Below are 21,807 nucleotides of genomic sequence, written 5' to 3'. Positions count from 1 at the left end.
AAAGGAGCTGCATGCCCAGTATGAAGGGAACACATCCGGGACAGAGAAGAGCAGAGCTTAGAAGAGCTGAGGGAAGCTGCTCAGCAGGAGCCCAGAAGTGCCCCTGAAGACTTCCATCAATGGGAAACGGCGGATGGCTCCAGCAGCTAGGCTCTCAGGGTGCAGCACGGCACATGGCGTCTGGACACTGGGAGCTGCATGAAGTGGCTCGGGTCTGCAACCTCTGATGTGCGGCCAGAGACACGGTGCACAGGCCAGTGCACTAAGTAGGACCTTTGGAGCACTCGGGCGGCTCAGGTCCTCAACCGCCAGAATGAGGCTGGGAGCTCGGTGCAGAAGGCACTGCATGGAGGGTCTGGGAGCAGACCGAGCCTGGTGCTGCACGAGGCAGCCCAGGTCTCCGACCCATAGCAAAATGTTGAGTCCAGGGAGCCAGACAGTGCTTGGGCTACTGAGCCAACAGACAGGGCCAAGCCAGAGGCCCCAGAAGTCCTGAGTAGTGGAGCCCTGTTCCAGGGGCCAGCAACCCCCCTCCCTCTCCCTGAAGCCCACTGCAGGCGAGAGATCAGCTTGGCACAGAGGATGAGGGCCACCTTCCAGGCCTGGAAGCCATGAGTTGCAGGGAAAAGAGGATTCCCACAGGGGAGGGGGAGTCCCCCCTGGTTAGTTAAGGGCTCCTGAAAGTGGAGGTCCCACTGGGAGGGCCCCTCTAAAGTTACCAGCTTCCTTGTAGGGCTTGGGAAAAGCCCAAGGGCATTGGGGTTTCTCCTTGGGATTAAGTTTATCTCTGGGGTTTTGGGGCCATAAGTGGTGTGATGGCATGCCTTCTATTTTTTGAACTCTCATGTTTCTAAATTAGTAGATAAGTAGAGTCCTAGGGCTCTGCTGGGACCCCTGTTGCTATTATTTCACCTGTTGTTTACTAGTATTTATTTGTGGCTTGTTTATTATTCATCCATACTTATCTATAGTTTATCTGTTGGCGATCTATATTTATTTGGGGGTTTATCTGTTTCAGATCAGATACTTACCTGTGACTTACCTGTATCTGGAGTACTGGTATAAGGTTTTATGTAATTTACCCAGAGGGTATTGTTTATGTTACTGGTTTAGATATCTTATAAATATATACATATTGTACATATGTTTATAGCCATGTTCTTTTCCCTTGCGATAAGTTAATGTAAATAAATGTGTATATAGGTAAGTCCCCTGACTGCCCTGGCCTGGTTCTACAGGAACGGAGGGAAACTGTGCGGTCTGCAGTTCCCCCCACAGCACACCTGCCAGCTAACAGTCCCCTTCAACTGGAGAAGGGGAGTATATACCCAATTTACCTGGGCTACACTTTCATGCTAGTTTCAACCAGCAGCATTTTCCATTTGCAAAAGTGTTCAGTGAATGGACAGCCATAAAGTAAGCTCTCAAAGGCACTTATTCTAAATGAGTGAAAAGAAACAATCTTTTTATTTCATGTGTAGTTGACTGCATGGACAATAAAGGAGTTTATTGAGATAAATGCTCTGGCTGGGTTTCTGAAAGGCCTAAATACTTTTGGCAATTAATTCCATTTGTGGTTATGTAAAACAACAAATTTATGGGCAAAGTTAAACCACTTGCTACAAGGCATATGATGAATTCCTGCAGTGGTCAGGAAGGAATCTATGAAGACCACCACCCCCACAGGACAGCTCAATTAGAGGTACATAAAGGAAACTCTTTCTTGCATCAGGAACCAGACACTACAGAAGGCCAGGTCTGTGGTTTGAGCTAAGAAGCCAACTCCCTGACTTCCATACTAAGAAAGCTACTGGTAATCTTGAAAAGCACAAAATGAATGCAGTTCATCTTTGAGTCCTTGTTGTCTCTGCTAGAATAAAACTCAGCTCAGGAGTGAGGTGGGTGCTGCCACACCTACTTACTTGTGCTCCATTATTTCCCCTCAAAACATATCAGAGATGACATGCGAGCAGTACCCAGCTGCTTTGTTTGGCATGTGGCAGATGAGCAGAGAGAACAGCACAGATAAGGCAGGGAGGAGAGCAGAGCAATGGATCTGGCAGGAAGGGGAAGCAGAGCAAGGGACGAGGCAGAAGGGGATTGGAGCGGTGCTCTGGGAGAGAGTAGGGCTCGCTTTGTTGCATGCTGGCCAAGGAGGTTGGCCTCTACTGCTGGAAGAAATGCCCCAGAAGATAGGCTTCTAGTCATATTAATGGTGTCTTGACTTTTGTTAGGGGGAGACGGCATGAAGAAAGAGGCATTATTTATGTGAGCACAGGTGCAAAGGAGCCACAGGATCAAGCTCTTTAGCCCCTTTCACCTACCACAGCCACAAAACACCAGGGCTATGCAAAATTTCACTGGTCGTTTCGTTCGATACTGTTTCGACCAATTTCGAGGTCAAAACAGCAAAATCGGAATGAAACAAAGGCCGTTGAAGTAGCCTGGAAACAAAATAAGTCTAGTCAAAACGTTTCAAAAGTCAAAATGTTTCGACCATAGGCTGGGGATGGAAAGTCAGTCCATCTGGGCTGCCTCCCGCCCCCTGTGCAATCTAGCATGGGGGTTGGGGAAGCAGCCTAGCTGGGCTGACTTCCCATCCCCAGTGAAATGTCGAAACAGCATCAAAACAGTCTTTCTGTTCTGAGGGAACAAAATGGAACAGCTGTTTCAACTCAAAATGAAATTCGAAACAGAACGCTGTTCTATCAAACCGTCGAAACCGAAGGCGGAACAGAACGGTGCCGTTTCGCACAGCCCTACAAAACACCATATAAAAAAAAGGAAAAAAAATTGTTCCAGTCAGCCTTGGCAAACGTCTCTGAGGAAATGCTTTCCCTTCTTGAATGATGTGCTTTGGCTGGCTGTGCTGTTCGCGCAGGATCTGACAAGCTAAGAATGTCAGCCTGGAAATCTACAAATTAATGCAATCAGCTCCTGATTGCACAGCAGTGCCTCTGTGATTTCAGAGCTGTTTACACTGAAGACAGCATGGGAGGCTGACCCCCTGCCTGGCTGCTAGAACAACAGGGGCTCTGAGAGACTTCCAGGGACATCCTGGAGCAATCTCCTTTGGCATGACCGTAACACAACATTTCTTTCCACCCAAACAAAACAAGACCGGCAACGGCTGTCGAGATTATACAGGAAGGAGGAATACTACCTCTGAGTTACATTGTGCAACTGCTTGTCTAAATGGGATTGTAAAGCCGTCTGCTGCATGGATGGAGCCAGTGGCTTGCATTGCTCGTACCACATCATTGTGGATAGTTACTGGATGATAATGAGTTGAAGGGCTTTGAATGTTTGAACCAGCCAACAGGGTGACTGGATCATTCACCCAGACTCATATCTATCCCTGCACAAAGAGCCCAGGCAGCACCTAGGCATCACTTAAATCTTCAAATTAGATCTTATATTGTGCCTAGTCCTTGCACTGAGTCTCTGCACAGATGTTTATTTTCCTCAAGGCATTTATTTACTTGAGAAATAATACATTTGATGCAATGCTTTTGCAGGCTTGTGCCTTCCTCACCTACATGGCTTGTGCCTGTGAACTACAGTTGTTCCTGAGTTAATCAAGAGGTTTGGAGTATGTGAAAGGCCTATTAGCCCTCCTAGATTCAAGTTATGTGGAACACTATGTAATTAAACAATGATTAATCATCTAGGCATGGTTAAATACGTGGCTTGGATAAAAAAAAAAATACATGGTAAATGAATTGGTCCTGTGAATAAGGTGGGCAATAATGAGATTGGTACAAATAAGGTTACAGCTATTGGCTGAGCTACCAAAAGCTCTCATTTTATCCTCCAAGATTCACTGCGAACCTAGATTGCTTTTTAACTACTCGCTCCTTTTGGGGATGCAGCGTAGGTCTGTAACTCCCTGAGAACAATTTCTGGGGGAGATCAGCTTTTCTGCTTCCCAGTTAGCACCAAGAGGTGCAGAAGTGCTCTCTAATAGCTATGTAACAGATTGATGAAAAATATTTGAACCTCAGAAAAAAACTAAGTTTGAGTGTAGAGTAAAAGTCTGGTTGGCTTTTTTTTTTTTTTTTTTAATCTGAACAGGCTAATCTAATGCTTGACTCTGCCTCTTTTATGAATAACAAGTAAAGTCTTACTCTGTGAATTGACCCACTGATTTCAGTGGGACTACTTGTTGAGAGAGGTGCTATTTTAATCTGAGTTAGGGTGGCAAAATCAGGCTCCTCAGTGAAATGCTTGTGTAGTACCGACTGGCTTTCTTTCGAGGGTGGCCTTGACAAAAAATGCAGCATGAGTTCCAGTATGAACTGGCAGCATGACAAATCTGGAGCTAGCATAATCTTCAAACTGGGCATTATTGTACAACATTTCCATTTCTTTTTAGTGGGAAAGACATGCAAGTTTCCTACACCCTTGGTCTTTTTCTCTTTCTCTCTCTCTCAGTGTCTGTGTATGCATGTGTGTGGAAAAAACTGAAAAAGTGTAGATATACCTGTGCGTTTATATATAGGTTAAAAATAATATGAATAATGTAAAATTGGCTTTCTTCATTTCTGCAGAGTATAGTTCTGCTGCTAGAGATGGATCGCTGATCTTCCAGGGAATTGTGCTCTACAAGGTTAAGCATGTTTGCGGAAGAAATATGGATAATGCTGTTATCATGTATGACCTTTACTATATGTGTAACATTGTCAGTGACAAAAATGCCATTTTTTAAATGGTTTTCACACCATGGTATCCAGCCATTAATCATGATGTATGTGAGTGACTATATTGTTTCTCTGAAATTGTGGTATTAGATTACTTTCCATATCGGCTGCTCACATAAGCTGTACCCCCGTTATCAAGAGCAAGGTTCTTATTTTCCGTACTTAATGTCATTCTGGCCCTGCATTTACCCAAAGGACTAAGAAGAAACTTACACGGCACAAAGATTGCTGCTCTTTTCTCCTTCCACAGCAGACAATTTGTGTGTGTATAAACGGTGCATTTACTTTAAGATGTCTCTCTAATCCTGGAGTTGATGAATGACTCTTTCAGCTGCCTCTGCTGATGTTGCATTTTTTATGTAGGCAAACTAACTCTGGCTCTAATCCCCCACAGCCATGGTTTGGCCATCTTTGCTGTTCTTGGGCTAATGGTTCATTTTGCCTGGTGTAATTTGGAAGCTTTTATTTCTGAAGTATATTTTGATTTACAGAACAGAAAACAGCTATGATGGGGTTTGGGGGTTTTTTTTACAAGACACAAAGAGATGAATGGTGTAAATGCTATTTCTACTCACATGTATCTATTTCTTAGTCCTTTTGGCTTGAGGAAAGTATTAGGATGTCATAAAACAAAGGTGTTGAACTCATTCCCCCTCATTCTGTGTTTAATTGTGCTCCTTTGGGTGCACTATAAATTCAGGACTCTTCCCTTATCCCATATAAAATGGAATGCCACCAGTGTCATAAGATGGCTTGCTCAGAGATCAAAGGGAAAATACAGCTATCATGCAGTAACTGAAAGTTTAATTATTATTTATTGTTGGTTTAGTACCTCATTGTGCATTTGTCACTTGGGGAGAAAGTCTGCCCCTTGCTAGACACTTGCTATTCTGCCCTTTGTTTATAATGATAATAATAATTGTACTGCTGAATCATAAATGCAAAAAGAATAGAGATGGTAAAGACCCATCATCTCACTCATTCCATCCACTCTCAGCCTCCATTCGTCCCTGCAGACTGCTCTAAATAATCCTGTTCCCATGTCTGCTCCATTCAGTTATTTAAGCCGCTCTAAATTGTTCTCAACTCTTCCCGGGGTGCTGCAGTGTAGGCTCTGCCACTGCCACCATGGCAGCCAGGTAGCGTATGAGGTGCACAGCCAGACTGGGAAGGACTACAGCATGTCCACACTTGTTAGGGTTCTCAGATAAACCTAAGCGAGGAAGAAGAGTGGCTCGTGGTACAGTCCTTCCTGATCTGCTCCTCCTGGAAATACAGGAGTGCAAAATAGTTCCCACCTACCCTTTATACCTCTCTTTCCAGGAGATACCTTTCAGAATCAAACCAGGAAGGGCTGCAAGCAAGCTCCTCTCCTGCCTAATAGGCTTATCAGAGAAGGCTAATGAGGCAGGAGAGTATATGCTAGGCCTGTGCAAAGCAGCTAGTATTCGCTTCAGTTTTGGATTTGGCTGATCTGGGGGACAGTGATTTGATTTGGTGATTCGAATCTCTATCCTGATTTGATTTAAGTGAATCTGATTCGGAGATTCAGCTCCTGCCAAATCCCTGCATTAGTCAGGCCAGGCCCATTGCCCACCCACTCTCCCAGCCTGGCAATGGCTGCCCCGCCTGTCCCAGCTCCTGGCACTTGGGAGGAAAAAAGCCCCAGCTCAGCTGGTGCTGCCGGGTGGGGGGCAATCCCTGCTGCCTCCCACTGCCCCATGATGCATGGGGGGCTCTGCACAAGCCCCCCAAGTCCCCCCTTCACTCCCCCAGCTCCCCCACGGGTGCCCTGTAAACAAAATGAAAATACCCCCAGACTCACCGCTCCTGCCAGTGGGGGGGGCAATCCCCACTGCCCCCCGCTGCCCCATGCCATGTGGGGGGGCTCTGCATGAGCACCTGAAGCTCCAAGGATGCTGTAGGAGTGGTGAGTCCCAGGGCTTTTCTCAGCTTTTTTTTTCTTAAAGAGCTGGAGCTAGCCTGGGTGGGTCACCCATGGGGTGTCTGGGGGACTGGGTAGGGGTCGGGTGTGGGGGTGGGGGAGCAGGCAGGGGATTGGGGCTGGCAGGGGTCCCCCCATGGTCCCCTCCCCCATCCCTAGTACTTACCAGCAGGGAGCTGCAGCCACCAGGGACTGCCCAAATCATCAAAACGCTCCGAATCTTTGCCGAAGATTCAGAGAGCTTTGAATTGATTTGGACCTTTTTATTGGTCCCCTGATTCGATTTGGATTCGGAGATTCAGCCACCAAATCAAGCTGAATCTTCTCTGAATTGAATCACCACCTGAAGCTTCACACAGCCCTAGTATACACATGCTGCAGCCCTTCCCAGTCTGGCTGTGTATGAGGTATGCATGCACAGCAATTTTACCTGGCAGCAGCAGTGGCACCCAGTTGAGAACCACTGAGCTAAGCTGAGGCAGCGCAACAGTGGTTCTCAACCAGGGTCATACCAAATTCAAAGAAGTTGGAGAGGCATGGCCTGACTCTTTGTATAAAGACTGAGAACTACAGGCGTACAACGGCCTATAGATTTTTGTGTTCTTCTTGAGTTCCCTAGTGTTTGCTAATATCTGTCCGGTATTAAGCTGAATGATCATTTATTGTATTCTAGTTTTGGCTTAACTTGACATGGACTTATGGTGGGACTTCGCCCCCTTAGTTTACATGGTGCTGTCTCTGGATTCTGTGTGCAGGTCACAGCACCCCAGATTGTAACATGAACGCTTTTTATTGCCACAGTGGATATATAAATACAGTGTAATCTGTATTGCTATTGCTGTCAGGGAGAACCTCTCACCATATTAGTGTTGAAAATGCAGAGAAGCATCTTTAGATGAATAAATGATGTGTGAGGGAGAGCAAATGCTAAACAAATTGCAGGTGCACATGAGACCTGCTCTCTCTCTCTTTTTTTCTGTGTCTCTCTTTTTTCTTCTTATTTTGGGTTTTGTTTCAAAGTGGTGGTTCTCTAATGAGCTTTCCCTGAAAACAGATTCAGCTTTTAAACTAATATTGCCATGAAGGTTTCCAGTGTGTTGACAAACTCCAAAGGGTTAGGATATCTATTTATTTCCCTCCCTCCTTTCTCCATCCCTTGAACAACTCTCCCATGCACCCCCTAAACTATGCTTTTCACTTTATTCTAACTTGCCCTACTCTTTCTATCTCTTATTTGTGTTGCTCACCGTAATAATAAGTGTCAGAAAATGATTTGGGCCCTTCATACACACACATAGTCACCTTGCATAGGATGGATTCAGAGGATGCCAGGAGGCAAGAGACCCCGTACTCTCAGCCCATGTCTCTTTGGAAAGGTTCATGTTGGAGGGGTTACTCCATGTTCCATGCTGTGCGGTGAGTCAAACTCAGCTAAGTAACTAAATAAAGATGTAATTTTAATGATGATTAAATTGAAGCACCTCATTAATTTCATGTGAGAGGTGGGGAAGTACACGGCAGTTCTTTCCCTAAATTCATTGTTTGTCTGGCCGCAAGACATCTCCTCAACGTCTGGTTGAGTCTAATTTAAGTATGTAAATTTAATGGTTCAGTAAGTAAAATTGCCTTTATTGTTTGGAACGGTTTGCACAGTAATTTATGAGTTAGCAAGGCTCATTTGATAGGACTGTATGATGAAATAGGTGACTACAATGAAGGACATGTTTATCTTAAGGATACACAGGAGGAACTTGGACACCTGGCATTCATAATCAGAAACAAGTGATGATGGTGTTGGTATAAGACTCAGATATGACTTGGGTCTACAGGATGAAAAGGTCATGGTTTAAAATCTCAGCCTTTGTCCAAACTAGTTCATTGGCTGGAGTCATTCATCCTATTTGAATTTCATCATTGGTAACCTCATCAATTCTATGGGCATAAAGGGGACTGAAGTCATGTGTAGGCCTGGTACTGGTTCTCTGCACAGCAGAAATTTAATCTTCAGTAGTTTTGCATGTAGAGTTTCCGTCTCTTCACATAATACTAAAGGAGAGGAAAAGACCTGTTAGTCAGAGCTTGGTTCTTGCTGGTTGATGCAGTCAGCTATGCTCATGTTATTTCCCCTGTGGTAATTCTCACTGGAAAGTTTTTCTTTTCTTGGGATGGATAATAAAATTACTCAACAGATATTCTACGTGAACAATAGGCCAATCATTCTATATTTAGAGGTGTGTCTCCTTTAATACAACTGGGAGCGAGCTGTGTCCAACCTGGGTTTGGCTTCCTAGTTATTTATCTTGGAAAAAGAAGATTGAGATGTCCATTGTTGGTTGCCCCTACGACCTCTCACAGCCTTCCTACTATTCATTCTTGCCCCACATAATTGCCTCTTCAGAAGGTTCCTTCATATTTCAATTTGTTTATTCTAGTGTTTCTTACTTAAAATAATTGTATCGAGGATTTTGGAGTGCTTTTCAACATTAATTCTTATAACACACTTTTGTGCTGGGACACTAATATACTTGTTTAATAGACAGAAACATTTTGGCACAAAGGAAGTCTCTTGGCTTGTCCAACATCATCCAGCCAGATAGCAGCAGGGTTAGGAATTCCCAGTCTCCTGTTCTAAACTCTTGGCAACACCCTTGCTATCCACCATCTTTAAAGAACATATATTTAAAGTAAATATTTTTTCTATGACTTCTAGCCCAGCTGCCAATGTTTCCATGATTGGATAAGCTTGGGATTCTTTTGTATACCATATAACGTTTTTACCTCACTCTATGAATCTAAGTGAAAAATTAATCTGGTAAAATCATATGTGCTTTACAATGGCTCAACTTCTCCCATAATATCTGCTTAGGGGACACAGCAATCAGGTAATATAAACATGAGAAAAGGAAACATGTAAAAACCAGCACTCTCTCTTCATAAGGGAAAATAAACACATGACAATACAATCATACACATATAGCACAGAACCACTTCTTACAAAAATCAGGGACTTGCCCTTGTACTTAAAACATAATCAGGATGGAGCTGAATGGTATCCTCAATTCATTAAACATGCAGAAGCCTTCACATCTAGGTGTCTGGTTTCAATCTGAGTCTTCTGGAAAGCTGTTCATGAGCTTTTGGGACTTGAGTAAGAGACTCTCCAGCCTGTTCTCATTGGGAAGAGATCCATCTCATAGACTCCTCTCTCAGAGTAGAGACCTTGTAGATGTTCTCGTTCTGTGGACCAAGTACAAAGTTTGAACTAAGTGACTCCTCTCTGTGAGGACCTTGTTTGTACCAGGAATATGTGTAGATGGGATTTTTCCTGTTAGCACTGGTATCACCCATTTTAGAAGCTGCAGAAAGCATGGTGGCAATACATTTCTCTGGGGCATTCTACAGCTCTCACTCTTGGTTGTACCAGCACAGAAAAATACTTATACATTTTCTTAATCAGTACAAACTCTAGCAATGGCCCTTCTGGTACATCTTTGATGGGTGGAGAATGGACACTGTAGTCAAGCTTGCACATGCTGCTCTCTGTTACTGCAGCTGCTTCAGGGTGAAACAGAAGACCAAATTTCCAGTGCTGTCAACTTAGCACCTTGAATCAGCAATAAGAAAGATGCAGCTGAAAATATTTCTGTGTGATGTTTATTCCAGAGGCAGGAAGCAAAAACAGAGAACATGTTGACCTGCTTCACCCTTCAAGTATCTTGTAGACTATACAAGGAAGTCAGAGATTGCCACTTTAGACTCTAGAAGTCAGATACCATCATCATATTCGTTCTGCCTGTAGCCTGTTCATCACTGTTTGGACGCATCCACTGGAGCTAGTTGGTTATAATTAACTCTGTATCTGCTACATTTCAGTGGCAGAACATCAGTATGCAGAACATCCATTATTTTCCCTTTTGTGTTGAGACCTGAGCATTTTATTTTCCTCAGTCAAAAGTGTGTAGTGGAGTGTGACAAGGTAGGAAGAAGATTGGGGAATGTGGAAAACAGGCAGAAGCAAGTTAGAAGGATAATTAGCAAAAAGGAAATCTAATCAAATTGCATGTCATGTTTTTAGTGTATACTGTTCCTCAGGTCACATACAGCACACAGCAGATGGCAAAGAAAAGTCATCTTTTAAATATTTCCAGTATGTTGCAGAAGGCTTCCTGAGAAGTGAATAGTGATCCATCAGCAACTTACAACTTCATCCGTAAAGGTAGATGCAGAGAAACAAGGGAAGACTGAACTCCTTTCAGTCTTTCACAGTCTTCCAAAGTCTGAAGGAGTGGTAGGACCAAATTTTATTCTTGTGTAACAGAAGAGGGGCCTTGATGAGAAGAGTTGGTTTCTATCATATGTGGTATACTGATATGATTATTAAAGTGATTTGGTGCATAGGGGTAGGATTGATAAGGTGCTATCATTTGAAAAGCATGGAGATAAATTCTGGAACTCTTATTTTTGATGATTTAAGCACCTTTTGAGTGGCAGATGCTGTTCATGAGGGCATCAGAATCAGGGGCCAGGTTTGATCAGAAAAGGGTTTGTGAAAAAGGGAAGGCTGCTTAAATAAATTAGAGTATTCTTTTATTTGTATAGATATCAGTGCCAAAGCAAATAAAGCAAAAGCTATGATTACTAAAAAAAGAAAGCCATTTGATAAAGATCCATAACAATTACCTTGATTTAAAGGAGAGGCTAGAGGATTAGAATAAAATAAATTATTGAGGGGGGGTTAGGATTAGGATAACGAACAGTGAACATCCATAGATTTTAATAAAGAAGACAGGAAATGGAGAGTACCAGTGATAGTACCTGTGACCAGCTTCTAGCAAGCTAGTGAGATCCTACCCCAAGCAGATAGATCTGATGTGCACATTCTACAGAGGATCTGTCCTATGTACTAAAACTGGAGAGATTAGAGTCCACCTCAGTACAAAACTTCTTTAATGCTTCTTCATTAAAATGAAGCTATTAGTGTTGGCTGTCCAATTAAATAGATGGGCTTTTAATAGCCATCTGAGATAAACAGCAAAAGTTTCTTTTTTCCTTCATTTTTCTCTGTGTTTTGTTTTGATTTTAATTCCAAATAATAGGGATTTTTCTTGTAGAGGTGACTAAAACTGTTGCCTTTTCCAGGCTTTGCACATGGCTCTTCTAATCCTGGAAGCCATGTGCAAAGCCTGGAAAAGGTAATACTGTGGAAACACAACTTAAACTAACTAGTATATTTATATTGTACAAGCTAAGAGAAATGCACATGCAAAATAAATGAAGAGCATCAATGGTGATGGTGAAAAATAAAACTTCTGTAGTCCTTTTGGTGTAAATAATTTGAGATGTTCATTACATAACCACAGGAGATTTTTAATATTCTGAATTTCAGTCTGACACCACCCCTTTAAAAGTACAGTAAGCTTCACGTGGTTGAATTTTTTCATGATCAGACTAAAATTCGTTGAAATAAATCCATTTTTCTTTTGATCGCTTGGCTGTATTTTCTCCCCTGAGATGCAAATATCTTTATATTAATACAAATCTACTGCCCAACAACCACTAAATGTGCATTTAAACCTTTTGCATATGTTTGAATTACTATACCAGTTCAATGCTATGACCACTGATCAGCAGGGTCAGGGCCTTTCTTCAGTAAATGTTGCTGAGCCTATTAGACTCTAACAGACTTAAAACAATTGATATTTCAGTGCCGCCTTAGTAAGTTGGATTCCTTCATTACACCAATATTGATTTTAGAGTCTCCAGATTCTAGTGTGGTTCAACTACAAGATGATTCTGGCAAATCTAAATCTGTTAAGCTTAATTCCTTCTTGCACAATTTGTTTTCTTTCCTGGAAGGAAGTAGCTAAACATTTAGTAACCAAAATGTTGGACTCATGGGGATGCAAAATTAGGAACACGCAACTGAGCAGAATGGCATAGGTAGACAAAGTGCTTTTTGTAGGAATGTAGGTCCAGATCCTCAACTGGTAGATATTTACAAAGAGGAGAAACTAAGAAGAGAAGATCACTGGGCAGTGGATGTTTCTGTTCAATCACAAACTGTTTAGAGATGGTCAATTAGTTGTAGAGAGTTAATTAGCTCATGGAAATATTTTTTTATGGCAGCAGTGCACAGTAAACTATCAAACTGGAACTCAAGAGACCCAAGAGCTTTTCTTGGTTTTGCCCATTGTAAAAGCATGTCCTTTGAACATTTTATGTAACTGTTTTCCTCTCCTACCCCTCTCCAAAATGGGTAATAACACTTACCCATATATGTAAAGCATTTAGGATTTATGGATCAACAAAACTGGATAAGTGCAAAGCATTATTCATTTTTTATTGGTTGCCTACTTGTGTTACAGCTAATCTAGCATTTTAGGCTATGCCCATAAGTGTGGAATTATCATAACATGAAGTACAAGTTTTGTATGTTTATGAAGACTTAGGATAAACCTCCTCAGAAGAGGAGCCAGGAACTGGGTATGCACAGAAACCAAGCTCCCTGTTACTCTTAAAGGCTGGATTCTCCATAAAGGTTAAGGTTCAGTAGCAGGGCAGTCTGAAGTAATGTGTTGCTACTACCCCAGCTCTCCTTCCTTTGTAGACAGAAGCCTTCAGTCTCTGAATGTGCAAGAAGCTGGCACATTTTGCAAGTCTGAAATCTGTGGAAAAGACTTATGCTTAGTTCCAGGAGGGCAGTAGGCTGACAGTTTATGTTTGGATGCCTGGTTCTTTATTTGGATGTCTGTTTTCTGCAGAAGTGTGAATCAGAGCAGATTCTGACTCTTAGTTACATAAGATGTATAAAAATAACCAGGGAAGGAGACTCAACAGGGAAGGAGAGGCATTTGAAAACCCAGAAAACCTGACCTATACATGTGTTTTCTGAGCTGAACTTCAGCTGCATTCTTTATTGGGAAGCAGAAATGTCAGTGGCTTTCCCAGTCTTTTGCCCTTCTTTTTAGTCCTTTAAATACTAGATCAGTGATTGGCAAGATTTTCAGGAGATGGGCCAGAATGACACAGCTCACTAGGACCCAGCCACCACTACTTTTCCCCCAACACCCAGCTGCAGCACAGGTGAAGTTCCCACCACCCAGCTGCAGTGCATCATGCTGTCCCCCAACCCCACCCAAACACTGCTGACACCTCTGTCTCTTCAGGCTAGATCTGGCCTGCAGGCCATATTTGCTACCCCCTGTCTCAGGTCTCACATAGGCAAAAAATGGTGATTTAAGTTTGTTAAAGCCTATTGACACAGTTGTCTTTGCTAGAGAAAAAAGGAGCTGAGGGGAATAAAACTACATGAATGGGGAAAGATATGCTATAATTACTGTCCATTCTTGTTTTGTGATGCCTCCTAGGTGCCAGTCAGGTGAGAAGGTTATGATGCTGAATCACTGTGCAGACAGATGATAGGTAACAGCCCCTGCCACAAAGAGCTTTCAATCTAAAAGGCAAGATAAATTAGGTGAATGAGACAGATACCTGTACCAGGGTGAGACAAGTAGGAAACAGGGTAACAGCCCAGCACAATAAAATCCAGCCTGGTTGCTGTGTATAGATCTTGTGGTACCTAGAAGAAAGTAAATGTTAGTAATGGTAACGTAAGTAAGAGATATGCAATTCTTAGCCAATATGAGGCAGCGGATACAATGCTTAACTAGCTGAACCTTTATCAGATTGCTGGGGTAGAGACAAATTTTGAGAGGCGATCCAAGGAGGAGGTTTCTATACAGATTTTGATCTAGAGCCATTTCCACTCATAATAGGCAAAGAAAGGGCAAAGTTGCTTGAGGAGCAGCATCGAAAGTAATAATACTTTGCAATACAAATCATGCCATTTATCTATGGGTATAAAGCATGTTGTCAGTTTGTATAACACAGTCTATTTTCCTGAGCAAACTTACCCCACAGGGTACCACCTAATCCATCAATCAGAAATAAAACAAATGCATAAACAGCTCAGCTCACACCCAGCAATCCTTTCCAGCCCCTGAGAGAGTACTCTGGCTCAGTGCTACAGCCTCTGCCTTGCATCCTTCTACATCTCTCTCACCCTGCAGTTTTTCCCAGACTCTGAGAGAGTATTCTAGCTCAATTCTACAGTCTTCCCTCTCAGCTCCCTTCCCTGAGAGCCTTTAAACTTCCTCTGGGCCAGCCAATTATCCTTATCATCTGGCCCAGTGCTCCTAGGCAGGCCTGCAGTCACTTGCTTGTCACTTGCCACAGGGCTGCAGTTCCTAAGACATGGAGTCTGCTGCAGGGTGCTTTACAAAGTACTTACAGTGACAAGAGGTATTGTCCATTTTGGATAGATGGAGAAATATAGATCATAGCAATTAAAGGAATTCAACAGGGTGAGTCAGGGAAAGCATGAAGAGTTGGAGTCCAGGCCTCCTGTGCCCCAGTCTTTTGTGCTGGTCAACTGGACAGCAGTGTAAAAATAAACACCCCAAATAAATATTGTACTTTTTAACCAACAGCCAGGAACCATAAAGACTGCTTGCAGATGTGAAAAAAACCCCCAAACCAAACCGCACTTTACTGGAAGAAACAGTGCGTTACTTCCACCTGGCTCTGCAGTGTCTGTATAGATCCATTTCAGCAGGGATTTTTACCACTTTTATCTAATAGCTGATTCAATCAGCTATTAGATTAAAGTGCCAAAAAAGTCCTACTAAAGCGCCCAATCTATACAGACACTGCAGAGCTGGCTTGAACCAACGCATTGCCTCTTCTGGGCATGTGCTAGGCTTGGTATGGGAGCACACCAAGTTTAAAGTACAGCACACCTTATTTTATTTTTTTTTCACATCTGCAAGCAGCCATAATCATTAAATAATTCTTCTTTTTATTCCACTCACTTTAATGTACAAAGTGTAATTGCAGCCTCTTCTTCTCTAACTTCCAGCAGATTACAATTGACAATCAAGATGAAAAATGCCATAATTTAAGTAGGTCCCAGTCTGGCAAGGAAGTCCATATTGTCTTTAAAGGGAAAGAGTGGAGAGTGATTTAGTGCTATCACCATTAAAATATCTTTAACTCAGTAAGCAGGTGTCAGCATAAGGGAACTGAACAGCAAGCCCTTCTATCCTTAACATGAAGTTGCTGCCACTTCAAGAGCTGGCTGTGTGTGAAGTTGTTTGTCCAAAGTGGGCAGTGTCCAGACTGAATGGTTGTTGCTATTACAATAATTTTTATTCAGTAATTCTTGGGCGAAGAGGTCAAGATGTAGAGGGTAAATTCATGCATAAAAAACATTTTGCTTTTACAGAGTTGGGGTTTTCTAGCTTTTTTAACACATGTAACCCTTCGGTCTCAAAGTTTCAACTCATGTACCCCTTTATATTTTTTTCTTGTTTTTAAAGGAGGAGAGGGGCAGATCAAGGCTCTGCGGTAAGAAACGGAGTGGGGCTGGGCTGGGGCAGGTGCTGCATAGGTGAAAGGAGAAAATAAATTATATGGGGGGACTGAGCACACATGTGTGCACCCCCCCAGCAGGCAAGTCTGAGGGGGGAAAGGGATGGGGGGAGGAGAAAGGGCCATGGGGGGCTCCCCTTGTCCCACCACCTGGCCTGGCCAGGGCCCCAGTCACCCCAGCCCCTGCTGCACCCCCTCCCTCACTGCGGGCACCTTGATCTGCCCCCCATCTGCATGGCAGTGAGTGGGGAGTGGGGCTGGGGCTCAAGACACCCGCAGTACAGGAGGGAGTGGGGCAGGGGCAGGCGCGAATCATTCACCGCTCCCCCTGCCCTACTCCCTCCTGCACTGTGGGGATTGTCCCACAACTCGCCCTGACTGGGGCCCCATTCGCTGTGAATGGGGCCCCAGATGGGCTGGGTTGTGGGACAATCAGAGCCTAGAGGTTTGTCCAGGGGCACGGCATAGGGACGCTGTCACAGGGCACTAAGGTGCCTACTCCTAGAAGAGCAGAAATTGCCGGGGGAGAGCCCAAAGAGACAGGCAGAAGCCCAGGGCAACAGGCTAGCGAGCAAATTAGCCTGCACCTGCACCTGGTCAGCTGACCAGAAGAGGCAGGGCCCTGGGCCCATATAAACCCCAGGGTGGAACTAGGGAGGGCCAGTGGCCAAGGGGGAAGGAGCCCTCCTAGAGGAAGTGAAGGGAAGAGGCCTGACTAAGTTCTGCTCCTGGTAATGTTAAGGGGCAGAGCACACCTTATGTAGCTTGAGTTATGGTATAGCCTAGGGGCTTGCATTTTTCACTTTTGTTTATAAGACCAGTGGTTTGGGTGAGGCTATTGAGGAAGGATGAGGCCTCATTAGGGGCCCACTGCAGTGTGGGGACCCTGGCGCCAGTGTGGGCACAGTATACGGGGTGCACAGACCCTGGCACCAGAGGGTGCAGTGTCTGGGGGGTGAACAGACCCCAGCACCAGCGCGGGCGCAGAGACCGGGACAGGGCTGCGGGGAGCCCAGCGCCAGTGCGGACACAGAGACCAGGACAGGGCTGCAGGGAGCCCAGCACCAGCATGGGCACAGAGACCGGGACAGGGCCGCAGAGAGCCCTATAATGACCCGAGAGCCAAGTGAGACCAAGCCCTCAGAGAGACGTTGTGTCAATACCATCTGCAAGGCTTGGGGCATGGTAAAGGGAAGGTTTGGAGCCACGCATATAGCCCATAAGGCTGGGGTGTCCCGAGACATCCATTGTGAAATGGGACCCACAAGGGGTCCAGGAACCCACAGGGTTCAGAGGGTCTATCAGAACCATGGCCAAGTAGACTTGAAGGCAGCCTCCCTGTTTTTTATAATTACATCAAGATGTGGCGGGTGAGAATAGAGGGTGCCCATTGGGTTGAATTGGCACGGTCGAGGGGCCTTAGGGGTAACACAGCCATCCTTGGGGACCCCATCCCATGACAGACGTGAGATGTGGCACGTGCACGTTCGCCCCCCCTCCGGCTCCCCCAACAGTGTGTGCAGCTGTGAGAGCTGCCCGCCTGCACCCCTCGACAAGCTGGCAGCAGTGGCACTGGGAGTGAGGCTACAGGAGGGGCTGCAGCCACCCCAAAATTTGCTGTAGCTCCCCCAAGCCTCTCCCAGCACAGCCTGGCCCAACACCCACACTGGGAACAGCCCAGTGCTGCCCTGGCCCCAACCTGCAATGGCCCACAGCCTGCCCTGCCCTGCCCAGCATGCTGATCCCACCCCACCCCTCACCATTCAGACCCTCCTAGCTCTGCTGCAGGGGTAGCAGCCAATCAGGACAGTGAGCTGGGGTGGGGGGCAGGGAGGTGCTGCGGTATGCTGCGCGGGGCTGGCAGTGCCCGGACCACCCTCCCCCTCCCCTGGGTAAGAGGCGAACACACCAGGATGCACTCCATCCCTGCCCACCCACCCACCCACATGTATCCCCTACAACCTTTTTAAGTACCCCTGGGGGTACACATACCCCCAGTTGACAACCCCTGTCCAGCTCGTATGATGAACTGAGATGAGTGAAGTGCAGAGTGCTCCAAGTCCTAGTTTGATTCAGATGCATCTCAGGGCTTTACTTCACCTTACAGTGAGCCACAGAAATATTGATTGGTGTTAGTGCTAGTTTGGGGTTTAGACCAGTCACACCTTCAGTCTAGAAACCTTCTCTTACTGTCTTCCACCTGCACAGCTCTGACTTCTCACTAGAGGCCTGGTGAGCAGGGGCAAACCTAGGACCTGTAGCTGTGAATTGCCACTAGAGGGCTGGTGAGCCAGAGCAGGCTTCTGTCCATGCTCTATGGTTGCGGGTGTGAGAGATACTGGGATGCTGGAGGATTTCAGCTTGGGCGGCACATCTGTGGAGAGTAGCCCCAGGAACAGGACCTGCATAGTGCAGACAGAGGTAATGCTGCCCTGGAGTGACTTAACTTTGAGCCGCATAATGAGTACTTAAAACTAGGCCTGTGCGAGTCGGCAGTGATCCAATCCAGCTTCAGACCCAGCCGCTTCGGATAGCCGCAATCCGATCTGGAGCTCCGGACCGGGTTTCCACCTCGATCCAGCCAAGATCCGCCTTGGAGATCCAGCCATAGGGTATAATGGGGAGTCAATGAAATATCTATAACTTTGTTGTTTTTTGTCCTGTTTGGATGAAACTTGCAGGGATGGGAGCCTCTGCTGAGAGCATGAAAGCTGCCAAGTTTCTTGGGGCAGTTGACTGTCTGTATTGATTCTTTCCTCTCCTTAGTCTGGTTTTGTAGGTGCTAATTGATGGCAATGAACTGGCTACATTAGGTAGGTCCTATGTATTGAGCTGATTCCTGAATTAATCATGATTGATTGGTAACTGGTAACACAATAGCTTAGCAGCCAGGCTTGCGGTAGTGTCTCCCAAGACAGACACAGTCAGTCCCACACGCAGCCATGGCACAAGTTTTGTCTGTCAGCAGCTAGGGGTGCAGGGCCCCAGAACTCCCCTGCGCTGATCTCCTCAACAGCTGGCAGGTGTGGTGGCCTCAGCAGGGGCCACCATCCCTGCAGCTGTCACCCTGCTGCACCTCAACACACCCAGGGTTACCCATGGCATGAGTTTTGCTTGTCCACAGCTTGAGGTGCAGTTCCCCCTAAGCGCCTGCACCAATCTGCTTGAAATTTGGCAGGCTTTGTGGCTTTGTGGCCTCAGCATAGCCACCCCTGCAGTTTTGACCCCTTGTGTTGTAACGTGTAGACATGACAGGAGTTTTGCTTTCAAGAATTTGGGGTGCAGTTCCCCCCCCAAACCCATGGACCAATCTTCTTGAAACCTGGCAGGCTTCATGCTGTCAGCAGAGGCTACCACTCCTGAAAATTTCATCTGAATTGGACAAAAGCAACAAAGTTATAGATATTTTATTGTTTCCCCATTATACCCTATGGCCAGATCTTTGAGGTGGCTCCGAAGCACTTTGGGAGCGCCGAACTGCTTTGGGAAACCTAATGAGGCCAGCACTTCGACCCGGATGTGCTGCTTCGGACCCCGAAGCGTCCAAAGCTTCTCCGGATCCAAAGCTCTGTCCAAAGCTTCACACAGCCCTACTTAAAACCACTTGAAACTGTTAACATGCGAACAGTCCAGGGGTTAAGAGCTCCATGAGCCACCCAGAATTACCATTTAACCAGGTCCTCAGGTCTCCAACACTGTTCTGGAAACCTCCTGGTAAACATGAACCATGAGAGTCCTGATGCATTTGTTTCCTTTCTTTTACTACCTGTGTAGGTTTTAATATGGCACGTCTTCATAGTATCTGGCATCTGCACAGCTCCAGATGTCAGATACTAATAAGAACTCAGAAAGGGGGTCTAAATGAAACTCCAGAACTCTTCCATGAGGTCAGGGAAGGAAGGGTTATATTGCCCATTTTACAGACATACATAGGCAGTTTAAGTGATTACCCAAGCTCCCACAGGAAGATGCCAGAGATATATATTTAATGCAAGTCTTTTCCATTCCAGTTGAGAAACCTAAATTTGATATCTTCCTCCTTCACATAAAACCAAGGTGCAAATCCAAAAGGGAGACTTGTCTATTGGATCATTAGTTTTGTGCTGTAACTTTTCAGGCATTATGATCATTGGCATGTTGTTCCTAGAGGACCCAGAAGTTCACAAAATGCACAACATTTTTATAAAATCATTTTTTACAAGGGGAAACTTTGAATTCAGTTGTAGGAATTGGAGAGTTTTGGCAAGGTTTTTGTTTTATCACAATTGATTGTTTAATTCCTGGACACAACTGAAAGTGAGTATTTTAGGTCCTCTTGATAGTTTCTCTTTATCCTTTACGTCTATCTACTTGTCCTGCATCCTGAATGATGCCACACTCCTTGTACTAGTCCTTTCCAGAGCAGATAAAATCGCAGGCTAATAAATTCTGCCCACCTTTTCTTCAGCTAGACACAATACCAAAGGGGATGTTTGCAGAGAAATGTTCAGGGAGTTAGCTGTTGCAATTTGCACTGACGTAAATGGAAGTGATGTAGTCAATGCCCCAAGCCCCCAAACTCATCCACAGCCCTTGCAGAACAACAACACTGGCAAGGATTTTCCCTTTTTATGTTTATCCTCTGGCTTTTCTGTAAAGTCAGGTGTTATTTAGAGAAAGCAGTTTGATTTCAACCCCGCTCCCCCAAATGAGGCTAACACACTTCACAAGGCCTTCTTAGTTCTGTTCACCTTAATAACCTAAAAGTCAGATTTCAGGAGTCTGTGTGCATGTGCCTGTGTGTATTGGCAGGGAGGGGGGGACACTTGGAGAAATGAGCAATTGCCCTCTGAAGACAGAATGAAAATCTCAATTCCCTTTAAGCCCCCTTTTTAAAAATTGCAGTGCCTTTCTGTGCTTCATGTGACTGTCTAGAAGAACCTAAACAGCTAGCAAAGCCTGCATGGGAAAGCTGCAAGGCAAGGAAGACCAAAACAAACAAAAAAAAAAAGCAGCATGAATTAATTGCACTTGGGTACGCACACACATGCTCAAGCCGGCCACTTCTTTCTTTCTCCGAGGCATCCACAAACTTCATTGGCGATGGTTTCATTAACCAACTGCTTCCTCCAGGGTTGTCCTATTTCTGGCTGCTCAGCAGACGCTGCCGCTTGTCTCTCAGTCGGTTCCTGGGCAGCGTGGGGGGGGGGGGGAGAGGGAGGATTTGTTTTGATGAATATTAACATTGTGTCTGTAGCTCTTTCCCAACTGTTTTAGCAGGTGATTTCTCTTTCAGCCAGACATTGATCCGCTGATACGTACACAAGGCGATGCGGATCGATGTTCAAAATGCAGGCACAGCATGCCTGGCTCTTTTTATTTATCTCTCCCTTTACTTATTCATGTGTTTACTTGTATTTTATTTTCAGCGGCTGCAATCCATCACCCTGTAGCCCGCTATGTCTGGGGGCTTCAGTCAGATGGCTTCTGAGGGCCGTTCTGATAGACTCGGGCTGGCAAAATTGGCAATGAACCAGTGTTATAATCAACCTGGCAGTCAGTGTCTGCCTCTGAATATTATCGTCCTAATGCTGTTTGTCAGGACGGCGCTGTTCAACACTGTTTCCCTCGCCCCCCTCCCCTCGCCATCCGCCCTGCTCTGCTGCGCACCCTTCTTTCTGTCGCAGCCTCTCTCCTTTACAGATTTGCGGTTCTCAATGCGCGCTCCCCTCCCACCAGATCTCCTTCACCATT

General features: G+C 45.2%; 1 protein-coding gene and 1 long non-coding RNA gene across 9 annotated transcripts in view; one reads left to right on the top strand and one right to left on the bottom strand.

Annotated features, from left to right (window-relative positions):
* TNRC6C (trinucleotide repeat containing adaptor 6C) overlaps nucleotides 1–21,807 on the top strand; it is a 619,746-nt gene that overhangs the window by 265,895 nt on the left and 332,044 nt on the right. The gene's annotated exons all lie outside the window — the stretch shown is intronic.
* On the bottom strand, nucleotides 8,268–21,658 carry LOC109284816 (uncharacterized). Of its 4 annotated transcripts, none has more exons than XR_009463843.1 (4): nucleotides 21,097–21,658; nucleotides 15,516–15,639; nucleotides 14,137–14,224; nucleotides 8,268–8,691 (listed from the first exon to the last, which is right to left on the bottom strand). It is a non-coding gene; the product is annotated as an uncharacterized LOC109284816 (long non-coding RNA). The 4 variants fall into 4 exon arrangements; XR_002092390.2 differs by lacking the exon at nucleotides 8,268–8,691 and adding an exon at nucleotides 9,557–9,882; XR_009463842.1 differs by lacking the exon at nucleotides 8,268–8,691 and adding an exon at nucleotides 12,510–13,310.

Source organism: Alligator mississippiensis, chromosome 8 (assembly GCF_030867095.1).
Source record: "Alligator mississippiensis isolate rAllMis1 chromosome 8, rAllMis1, whole genome shotgun sequence".
NCBI classification, from domain to species: Eukaryota; Metazoa; Chordata; order Crocodylia; family Alligatoridae; genus Alligator; species Alligator mississippiensis.
Note: the sequence above shows the minus strand (reverse complement) of the source record. Positions and strands in the feature narration are given on the sequence as shown.